This window comes from Bos taurus, chromosome 6 (genome assembly GCF_002263795.3).
Source record: "Bos taurus isolate L1 Dominette 01449 registration number 42190680 breed Hereford chromosome 6, ARS-UCD2.0, whole genome shotgun sequence".
Lineage (NCBI taxonomy): Eukaryota > Metazoa > Chordata > Mammalia > Artiodactyla > Bovidae > Bos > Bos taurus.
Genome location: NC_037333.1, coordinates 115,358,306 through 115,368,464, shown reverse-complemented (window position 1 = coordinate 115,368,464; position 10,159 = coordinate 115,358,306). Strand labels below are relative to the sequence as shown.

The following is a 10,159-nucleotide window of genomic DNA, read 5'->3' as shown; positions in this document are numbered from 1 at the left end:
GTACCTGTTCTCTCTCCCCACCTGCTGCATTTTAGTAAACAAGCAAACCTGAATACAGCCAACGTGCTAGGGCCGCTCTCCCAGTGGGGAGACGGGGGAACAGGGAAAGAGTGGGAGCCAGACGGTGGCCTCGAGCAGCTTCTGGGGTCAGGTAGAGGCACCCATGGGGGTGCTTTGGTGCTTCAAGAAGGAGCTGGGCAAGCCACGTGTGGTGAGGATGGTGGCCCGTGCCTGAGAGGGAGTGCCCAAGGGAAGAGAGCCAAGCATAGGTTTCTTGACCTGAGAGAAGCCGCTGTCGGCCCAGGTCATATTGTCATCTCAACCTGGCCACGACGCGTACCTGTGAGGAAGGGCAGGCCTCGGGAGTGAATGATGTTAAGGAAACAAAAGCACGTGAGAGCGAACAGCTATTACCAGGCCAGGGAGATAATTTAACAGTTTAACCGGAGATGATACGTCAGTCCTGGTAGTTCAGTCTGTACGTCGTGTCTGACTCTGTGACCCCATGGGCTGTAGCCTGCCAGGCTCCTCTGTTCATGGGATTTCCCAGGCAAGGATACTGGAGTGGGTTTCCATTTCCTTCTCCAGAGGACCTTCCTAACTTAGGGAATGAACCCAGATCTCCTGCATAGCAGGCAGTCTTCAAGATATCAGGCAGATTCTTTACTGCTGAGCCCCAACGGAAGCCTTACATCAGTCATAGAGACTGCCAGTTCTGTTTCCGAGATAAAGAATAGTCTGATACGTATTCTCTGAGCTGTCAAACAGGGTCCAAACCCCCTTGGACAACTGGCTGCCAGACTAACTGCAGCCAGACCACTGACGATGTTGATCTTTGCTGGCTTCAGTCAACCAAGACCCTGGCTTCTGTCAGCCTAGGATGACGCCTGCCCCAGTTCTGTGCTCAATTCCTCTCTGCACAAGCCCTTTCATGAGGATGTGTGCTCCCGCAGCTTGAAACTTCCCCCATTTTGCTGTCCTGGGAGACACTGCTTTGGGAAGCACCCCCAAAATTCTCCTTACTTGCTGCAGATAATAAATCGTTCTCCCACTTTTTGATTTGATTGGTTTGGCTCGATGCCCACTAAGAAATGAACCCAGTTTCTGGGGGTTACAGGAGGGCATTCCAAGTGGAGGGTCCGTGAAGGAAAAGGGAGTGGAGAAAACCTGGGCACCTTGGGAGGAACTGGTATTTAGTTACTTTTTTTAAAAGAAGAATTGAGGCTCTTCCGCTGCCGTTTTAAATCCAGCTCCATACAATGCTCCGCTGCGCCACTGCTGCTGGACGCAGACTGGGAGCCAGCACCCTCTGCCGACAGCTCCGCCGCTACGGAAGTCGTGAACAGTACAGCAACATAGAGGAATTCGCAGAGGGCTCCAAGATCAACGCGAGCAGGGACCAGCAGGATGACGGTGAGATGTTTATTGGAGGCTGGAGCTGGGATACAAGCAAGAAAGATCTGACTGAATATTTGTCTCAATTTGGGGATGTGGTGGACTGCACGGTTAAAACAGATCCTGTTAGTAGAAGATCACGAGGATTTGGATTTGTGCTTTTCAAGGATGCTGCTAGTGTCGATAAGGTTTGGGAACTGAAATAACACAAACCGGATGGCAAATTGATAGACCCTAGATGACCAACCTAGATAGCGTATTCAAAAGCAGAGACGTTACTTTGTCAACAAAGGTCTGTCTAGTCAAGGCTATGGTTTTTCCAGTGGTCATGTATGGATGTGAAAGTCGGACTGTGAAGAAAGCTGAGCGCTGAAGAATTGATGCTTTTGAACTGTGGTGTTGGAGAAAACTCTTGAGAGTCCCTTGGACTGCAAGGAGATCCAACCAGTCCATTCTGAAGGAGATCAGACCTGGGATTTCTTTGGAGGGAATGATGCTGAAGGTGAAACCCCAGTACTTTGGCCACCTCATGCGAAGAGTTGACTCATTGGAAAAGACTCTGATGCTGGGAGGGATTGGGGGCAGGAGGAGAAGGGGACGGCAGAGGATGAGATGGCTGGATGGCATCACTGACTTGATGGACTGAGTCTGAGTGAACTCTGGGAGTTGGTGATGGACAGGGAGGCCTGGCGTGCTGCGATTCATGGGGTTGCAAAGAGTCAGACACGACTGAGCAACTGAACTCAACTGAACTGAACTGAGAAGGTCCAAAGCTTTAAAGGGGAAGGAACCCCCCCAAAAATAGATTTTCGTGGGTGGATTGAGCCCAGATACTTCGGAGGAACAAACGAAAGAATATTTTGGAGACTTTGGAGAGATTGAAACTATCGAACTTCCTGTGGTTACAAAAACAAAGGAAAGAAGAGGATTTTGCTTTATTACAAATACAGACGAGGAGCAAGTAGAGACACAGTGGACGGAACTGAGCTTTGTCTGTTGCTGTCTGTGTTGTGACTCAGTGTGGATTTGTGTTTATACAAACTTTATTTGTATGATTATATGTTAAACCGCAAATAAATGCTTCTTCATGTGATTGTTTAAAAGAGAAAGAATTGAGGCATAGTGGGTTTACAGTGTTGTGCTAGTTTCAGGCGCACAGCAAAGTATTTTAGTTAGATATACATATATGTGTGTGTGTGTATCTATACTTTTTCAAATTTTTCCATAACAGGTTATTACAAGACACTGAATATGGTTCCCTGTGCTATACAGTAGGTCTTTGTTGTTCATCTATTTATGTCTTCTTGTGTGTAACTAGTAATCCTGAGCTTCCAGTCTGTCCCTCCCCGCCTTTTCCCCTTTGGTAATCATAAGTTCCATTTTCCATGTCTGTGAGTCTATTTCTGTTTTGTAAATAAGTTCATTAGTATCATTTTTTTTAAGATTTCACAGGTAAGCGATATTATATGATACTTGTCTTTGTCTGAGTTACTTAGCATGATAATCTCTAGGTCCATCCATCTTGCTGCAAGAGGCATCATTTCATTCTTTTTTATGGCTGTACAGCACCTCCAGAGACAGGATGAGATGGTTGGATGGCATCACCGACTCAAGGTACACGAGTTTGAGCAAGCTCCGGGAGTTGGTGATGGACAGGGAAGCCTGGTGTGCTGCGGTCCATATGGTGGCAGAGTCAGACACGACTGAGCAACTGAACTGAACTGAACAGCACCTACTGTGGCTCCAGGTAAAGAATCTGCCTGCAATGCAGGAGACCAGGGTTCAATCCCTGGGTCAGGAAGATCTCCTGGAGAAGGGAATGGCAACCCATTCCAGTATCGTTCCCTGGAGAATCCCATGGACAGAGGAGCCTGGTGGGCTACAGTCCATGGGGTGGTGGGCTACAGTCCATGGGGTCGTGGACAGGACTGAGCGACTTTAGTTACTTTGTAGTAAATTGTAGCCTGTGATGTTCCAGAAGGGGCTTGAGGTGCCTGGAATCAAGCTGTGATTTGCTGGATGATGGACGAATGGAGGGATGCATAATGAATTCTTCCTTTGTTCCCAGCCTGGTCCTAGAATATGCTGTCTTTTTTCAACAACAAGATGCCACAAAGCCCTTGATGGTGATGGGCAGAGGGAAAGACTGTGAGCATCTCATATAGACTTCAGGTCTGCAGCGGGACTGGGAGCGACATCAGCCATCAGGGCCTGATGAAGGGGCTGGGGTGGGGGTGAGGTAGAGAAGCGGCTCTAACCTCCTTTTCCAGGCTCCAGACAGCTCCGTCCGCACGGCGCCTGCCCCTGCAGTGTTTCACCAGACTGCAGCTTCCTGGTTCAGGGCTTGGGGGCTGGCCTGGAGCTTCTCCAGCCCAGGTGTGCCCTGCTCCCCTGCCCCCCGTTCCTGTACCCTTTGCCCTGCCCGTGGCCTCCTGCCCTGGCAGCCCCAGGGAAGCACCTCACCTGGCCCTGGATCATCGCTCAGCACCACATCGCTGCACGAGGACGATTAACCTGTCCATTATCACCTGCTACTTAGTGACTCTGAAACGGAACTCCTACCAGGCCGAGCTTGGCACAGAACAGCAATTACTGAAAACGCATTTTAAAAAGTTGACGTTTTTGTAAGAGTTCGTCCTCCCCCGCCTCCATCCTTCCCCAAAGAGACCTGCACGCAGGCACTTTCCGTGTGACTCAACTTCGCGATGATGCCTGCCGAGGTGCAGGGAAATTGGCTCTGGGCCCAGCGCACACACCCCCTGAGCTGACGGGGGCTCTGGTGCGAGCCTCTCCAATGTTCTTCGTGAAGTCCCTGAAGCTCTTTGTGTAACCCAGACACTTATGCTTCATCAGTTTTGTGTGTTGTGACTATCTCCTCCCATCCTTGGGCTCGCTTTCACTCTTTTGATGGCCTCTTTTGATGAACAGGCAGCTTAATATAACTGTAACAATCAATATTTTCCTTCGCTTGTTACTGCTTTTGTGTAAAGCCTTTCCAGCATCAAGGAGATGAGTACATTCCACATTAGCTTCTAAAGACCCTGTGGCTTTGCCTTTCACGTTGGAGTCTCTGCTCCGCCTGGGATTGACTCCTGAGGATGCCTTTAGGAGGCTTCCCTGGTAGCTCAGTTGGTCAAGAACCTCCCTGCCAATGCAGGAGACATAAGAGATGCGGGTGCCATCCCTGGGTCGGGAAGATCCCCTAGAGTGGGAAATGGCAACCCACTCCAGTATTCTTGCTTGGGAAATACCATGGCCGGGGGAACCTGGTGGGCTACAGCCCAGGGGTCGCAAAGAGTCGGACGTGGCTGAGCGACTTAGCACGCACACAGCACAGGGCCTCAGGGCAGGCAGTTTTCAGAGCAGAAATGTGGTCGACCGTGCGTTGTTTGCGACGATAAACGTGCATCATGCGCTGTTTCTTTTTCAGAAATGGGAATCTTAGGAAGTGGACTTGACCAGAACTGCTGTGTAGGGCACAAGAAACTAGCTGTGCCCTAGGAGAGTGCCCTGAAGTGTGGGCCCTCAAATACGAATACCCAGTGATCCAAACTACGTGGATAGAGTTGCTGTTGTTGTTCAGTCGCCAAGTCGTGTCCGACTCTTTGAGACCCCATGGACTGCAGCACTCCGGCCTTCCTTGTCCCTCACCATCTCCCAGAGTTTGCCCGAGTTCATGTCCATTGAATCGGTGGTGCCATCCAACTAGTGACTCAACAAAAATCCTTTTTAAACCCGATTCATCCTTTCCTCCATGTTGAAATGGTTCTTTGATGAGATTAAATTCTCAAGTCATCAAGCACCCCATGGACAGAGGAGCCTGGCTGTCCATGGGTTTCCAAAGAGTTGAACATGACTGAGCGACTAAGCACAAAAAATATACACATATAGAAGAAAAGAAAGTGTTAGTCACTCAGTCATGTCCAACTCTTTGTGACCCCATGGACTGCAGCCCGCCAGGCTCCTCTGTCCATGGGATTCTCCAGGCAAGGATACTGGAGTGGGTTGCCATGCCCTCCTCTGGGGGATCTTCCCGACCCAAGGATCGAACCTGGGTCTCCTGCATTGCGGGCAGATCCATTACTGTCTGAGCCACCAAGGAAGCCATCTATATATACTGCGTGGGGTGGGGGACCACGTTCTATGTATCCTAAATCTCAAGAAGAGAAAATGCATCTCAGGCAGCCCTGCTGGGAGAACGGCCTCTCAGACGTGACATCGCATCGCCGTACGCTGAGACGACTGAAAAAGATGTGACCAAGTCATGCCCGGAAGAGTACGATGGAGATGAACCAGGCAGCTAGGTAATAAAAGCATCTTGTTGTTTTTTCAGATTTTGTGTATTTGTCGGAGTTTAAAGTTGTCTTCATTTTTTCTCACTCTAAATAAACGTTCCCTGTCATACCTCATTTGGTTTCTGTAACTTTGCATTCTCTTCTGTAAAGAGAGCCCCAAGCCGTGTGAGCTTCAGGCCCCATGAAGCTCCCTGGATCTCACTTGCCCCCTGCCTCCTGCCCGCTGGGCCTGGGTGGAGGAAGGACCCGGCGGAGGCTGGGGGGTGTGGGGCTGGTGAGGCCTGGCGTCATGGCTGGATGGGGACTTGTGCACTGCAGGGGCGAGACAGAACCCCCTAGAATCCTGCTTGAGGGTGATCGCCTGCAGCGCTCCACATGGCACCTGGCACATGTGGGCCTCGACAAACCAGGGCTCCCATGAGGTCGCCCCGTAACGTGTCGCGCTCTCTCACATCCTGCCCTGGCTTCCTTCCTCCCTTCCCCAGGCTGGGGCCTGGTGCTGCGTGCGGGCTTGGTTTATAAAAACCTGAGCTGGATGAGGCCTGCGCCTGAAGGAGGAGGAGTCAGACAGCCTCCCTGTCTGGAGAAGGAGTCAGAGATGGTAAAACGGATGCTCTCCAGATCATTAGTTCTCGACTGGGGAAAGTTTCCGCAACCCCCCCCCCAACCCCGGGAACAGTTGGCAAGGGGGTCGTCACCAGCCAGTAGAAAGAGGGAAACCAGCCTCTCGGGGCTGGAGGACAGCGATGCTAGGGGCAGCCCCCCTATCCAGTCCCACCTGTAGAGCCGGGGGTGTGAGGGGAGCCTGGTGCCGAGCAGAGGTGCTGGCTTGTCCCAGGGCTGGGCGATCTCAGGGATCTATGAGTCTGTGCCGCGTGGTGGTCAGGGAAGCAGCTGGGAGTTGGGGTGGGCGCAAGGACTCCTGTTCCTGTTTCACAGAAAGACAGGGTCCTGGAGGGCTGGGGCCCCCTCCGTGCCAGTCCCACAGCTCAGGGTTTGCATCCCCGTTACTCTGCCGCAGAAAGCTCCTCGTGTGCAGAGAAATTCACCCTTCCAGATCACGTCCTTACTTTGTCCTCCCGCGCTTCCAAGAATCAAGAAGGAAAGGCCTTTGTCCCCATTTTGCAGATGCAGCTGCTGAGGCTGGGCCAGCATGTCCAGACATGGGTCCACCTGAACGAGTCCGGAATTTGTAACCGCAGGTCCTGGAGGCCTTCTGAGCTTGTCCGGTGAGATTCCACGGTGGGATAGCTAAGGTTACCTGTTTGGGAAGATAATCACCTTACTGAGGCCTGAAGGACCTCTTTGCATTTCTGAGGGGTGGTCATAGCCGGGCTCCCGAGGAGCTTCGAGCTGCCTGCTGCTGTGTGTGTGAGGAGGGAGCGGAATTGGGGTGCAGCAGGAGCCTGCTGCTGTGTGTGTGAGGAGGGGGCGGAAAGTGGGGTGCCGCAGGAGTCTCCCAGCGCGCCCACAGGCCCAGGCTCTGCACACTCAAGTGTAACACGCCTTGTGTGGATAAAGGAGCTACGGCTCAGAAAGAAGCCCAGCCCTTGACTCCCTGGCAGGCCAGAGGCAGGGCTGAGTGGCCCCTGGCCTGGCTGCTTGCTGGGGTGGGTGTCGGCCTGTCCTGTGGGACCGGACGATCCCTCGGGGCCAGGCGTTCATGAGCAGAGGAGCCGTGGCTACTGTCTGCCTCCTGACTGTGCAGCGCCAGTTCTGACCTGACCTCTTGGGGCCTCCACAGGTTTGCTCGCTGTGTAAGGGGCTGGGCTCTGTCCCTGTCCGGCCTGTCCTCTCCCACAGTGGGGGGGGCTCCAATGAGAATGGTGCATGGGGTTCCGAGTGGGGGCGGTGGGGGGCGGGTCTGAGCCGGCCTCTGGGCCCAGCCAGGGTCGCTCCGGGGTAGGGAGGGCCTGAAGACAGGAATGTGTAGCTCCCAAGTGGGACGGTGCAGAGACCCCTGGGGTGGGTGGAGATCCCGACTCCCTCAGGCTGTTCAGTGACCTGTGAGTCAGGCCCAGGGCCAGAGGGGAGGGGCTTGGCCTGGTTGCGGGTGGGACAGTGGTGTCCTTGGCTTACTGGCTGAGTTCTCTCTCTCGGAGGTGTCCCAGCCTCCTCTGAATGGAGGATGGGGTGTTGGGGGCGGGTGACTGGCTGTGGAACGTGGTGCCTGGGCCGGACAAGGTAGGCAAATACGGGTCCTGAAATGGGGGCGAGCACCATATAGTCCCAGTAGACATGTACAGATTGAGGGTTGGGCCATAAAGAAAGCAGAGCACCAAAGAAATGATGCCTTCCCACTGTGGTGCTGGAGAAGGCTCTTGAGAGTCCCTTGGATAGCAAGGAGATCCAACCAGTCCATCCTAAAGGAAAGCAGTCCTGAATGTTCATTGGAAGGACAGATGCTGAAGCTCTAATGTTTTGGCCACCTGATGTGAAGAGCCGACTCATTGAAGACCCTGATGATGGGAAAGAAGGGGGTGACAGAGGATGAGATGGTTGGATGGTATCACCAACTCAATGGACATGAATCTGAGCAAACTCCAGGAGATAGTGAAGGGCGGGAAGCTAGGCATGCTGGAGTCCATGGGGTCGCAAAGACTCGAACATGACTGGGTGAACAGCAACAACCGTTAGAGGGTTGTTTCCTCCCAACCTTTCCCATGCAAGTTTCAGACTGAAACTCAAGGCTGATTCTGCAGTGAGAGCTGGTGGGGTGTGGTGTCAACTTGTAGCTTGACATCAGCCGCAGCGGGCATCTGTGCAAACACTGCACACCAGGCTTTCCTGAGAGCCGGGTGTGAACAGTCACACACGATGAGTCCTGGGGGTACCTGCCCCCCAGCTGCCGCCTCCCTGACGGGGATGCCAGCAAAGGCCAGCAGAGGAAGGTGTCTGCGTGGGTCTCGGGGTGGGAAAGGAAGCTTGTCCAGACTCTCCCCCCGCAGCCTCTGCTCACAACACCTCCTGGTGTCCTGGAGGACAAGGCAGCCCTGTTGCCAAGGGCTCCCCAGTGGCAGCTATGGCAACCGGCCTGGGAGCCAGCCCGGTCCCTGGAGGAGCCTCAGGCTGGGACTGCCCCATCCCTGGCCCGGCACCTCCTCCTCACCAGCCTGGTAGGTGCATGACCCCCTCTGCCTTGCGAGGGAAGGGGGTCCCCACTGCTCACCCACGCCAGGACCCCCACTGTGGTCTCAGTGCCAGAAACCCCCACGGCCACCTGAGGCCCTGGGCCCCTGCCAGACCCCCAGGAGGAAGCAGAGTCTGCAGGGGTTGCCACCCACCTCGTCCGTGAGAGCCAGACTGACCCCCGGCACTCACCCCTGGCCCTGACCTGCCTGGGGCATGGAGTCTGGAGCCTGGTGAGGTCTTTCCACACTGGGGGTCCTGGGTGTGTGGGAGGGCCTGGGATTCTGCAGGGGAGACACCGCAGGCCCTTTGTCTGGGACATTACAGAGTGGAGGGAATGGGGTAGAGCTCAGGATTAAAATGGGGAGACAGCCCTGGGCTGGAAAGCGGGGGCTCACACAGGATCTGAACTTGCAGCTTCAGGATTGACACCCACCGCTGGGCCGGTCCTGCTGTGTATCTGCGTGGTCACCGCCCCTCGTGGGAAACTGGCGGGCGAGTCTGCTTAGGAACGGCTCTTGGGGCCGTCGTCTGGACGTGTGTGTGTGTTGGGGGTGCCCGGCCCATATCTCCAGCCCGTCTCCATCGTCCTGCACTCCCCACCTGGTCAGCAATGCTCTCTGTGTGTTTGCTCTGTGCTGCTGGATGCTCCCGGCAGCCAGCTTTGCCGTTTCCCGCCCTCCAGTGCTTACAAAGCCGAGCTGGGACCCGGCGTCTTTCTTGTCTCCTGGCTTGCTGGCTTACTCGCTCTGTGTCGTCATCTGATGACACGCTTGCATTCACTTTCTGTTAGGCCAGGCTCATTCCCGCTCTTGACAATTTTTCAGTTACTTGCGCTGGATGCTCTCTGCCCCTCTCTTTCTGCAGGAGAAGCCAGCACAGTTCCCCAGGAAACCGTGTGTGCCCCCCGCTTTGTGGACTCTCAGCGTCTGGGGTTGCCGGTGGTGCTCGGAGGCCCCGAGCTCGTGGCCAAAACACGCCAGTCTCTGCGTCCCCGTCACATGTCGTCCTCCCCTGTGTCTGCATCTTTTTTTTCCTCCTTATAAGGACAACAGTCATCTTGGATCGGGGCCCCCGAATGGAGTACGATCTCACTGTAACGTGAGCGCACCTACTGATACCCGACTTCCACAGCAGGTCACGTTCACAAGAGCGGGGCTCAGGGTTTCAGCATAGATTTTGGAAGGGGGGACACTTTCAACCCACAGGTATCTTTCAGAGGTGACAGAGGATGAGATGGTTGGAAGGAATCATCGACTCAAGGGACAATTCGAGCAAGCTCCGGGAGATGGTGAAGGACAGGGAGGCCTGGCGTGCTGCAGTCCACGGGGTCGCAAAGA

General features: G+C 54.2%; 1 non-coding gene across 1 annotated transcript; it reads left to right on the top strand.

Moving 5' to 3' along the window:
- Nucleotides 1-7,518: 7,518 nt before the first annotated feature.
- MIR1777A (microRNA mir-1777a) lies at nt 7,519-7,594 on the top strand. The gene has a single exon (NR_031196.1). It is a non-coding gene; the product is annotated as a microRNA mir-1777a (primary transcript).
- Nucleotides 7,595-10,159: the final 2,565 nt, after the last annotated feature.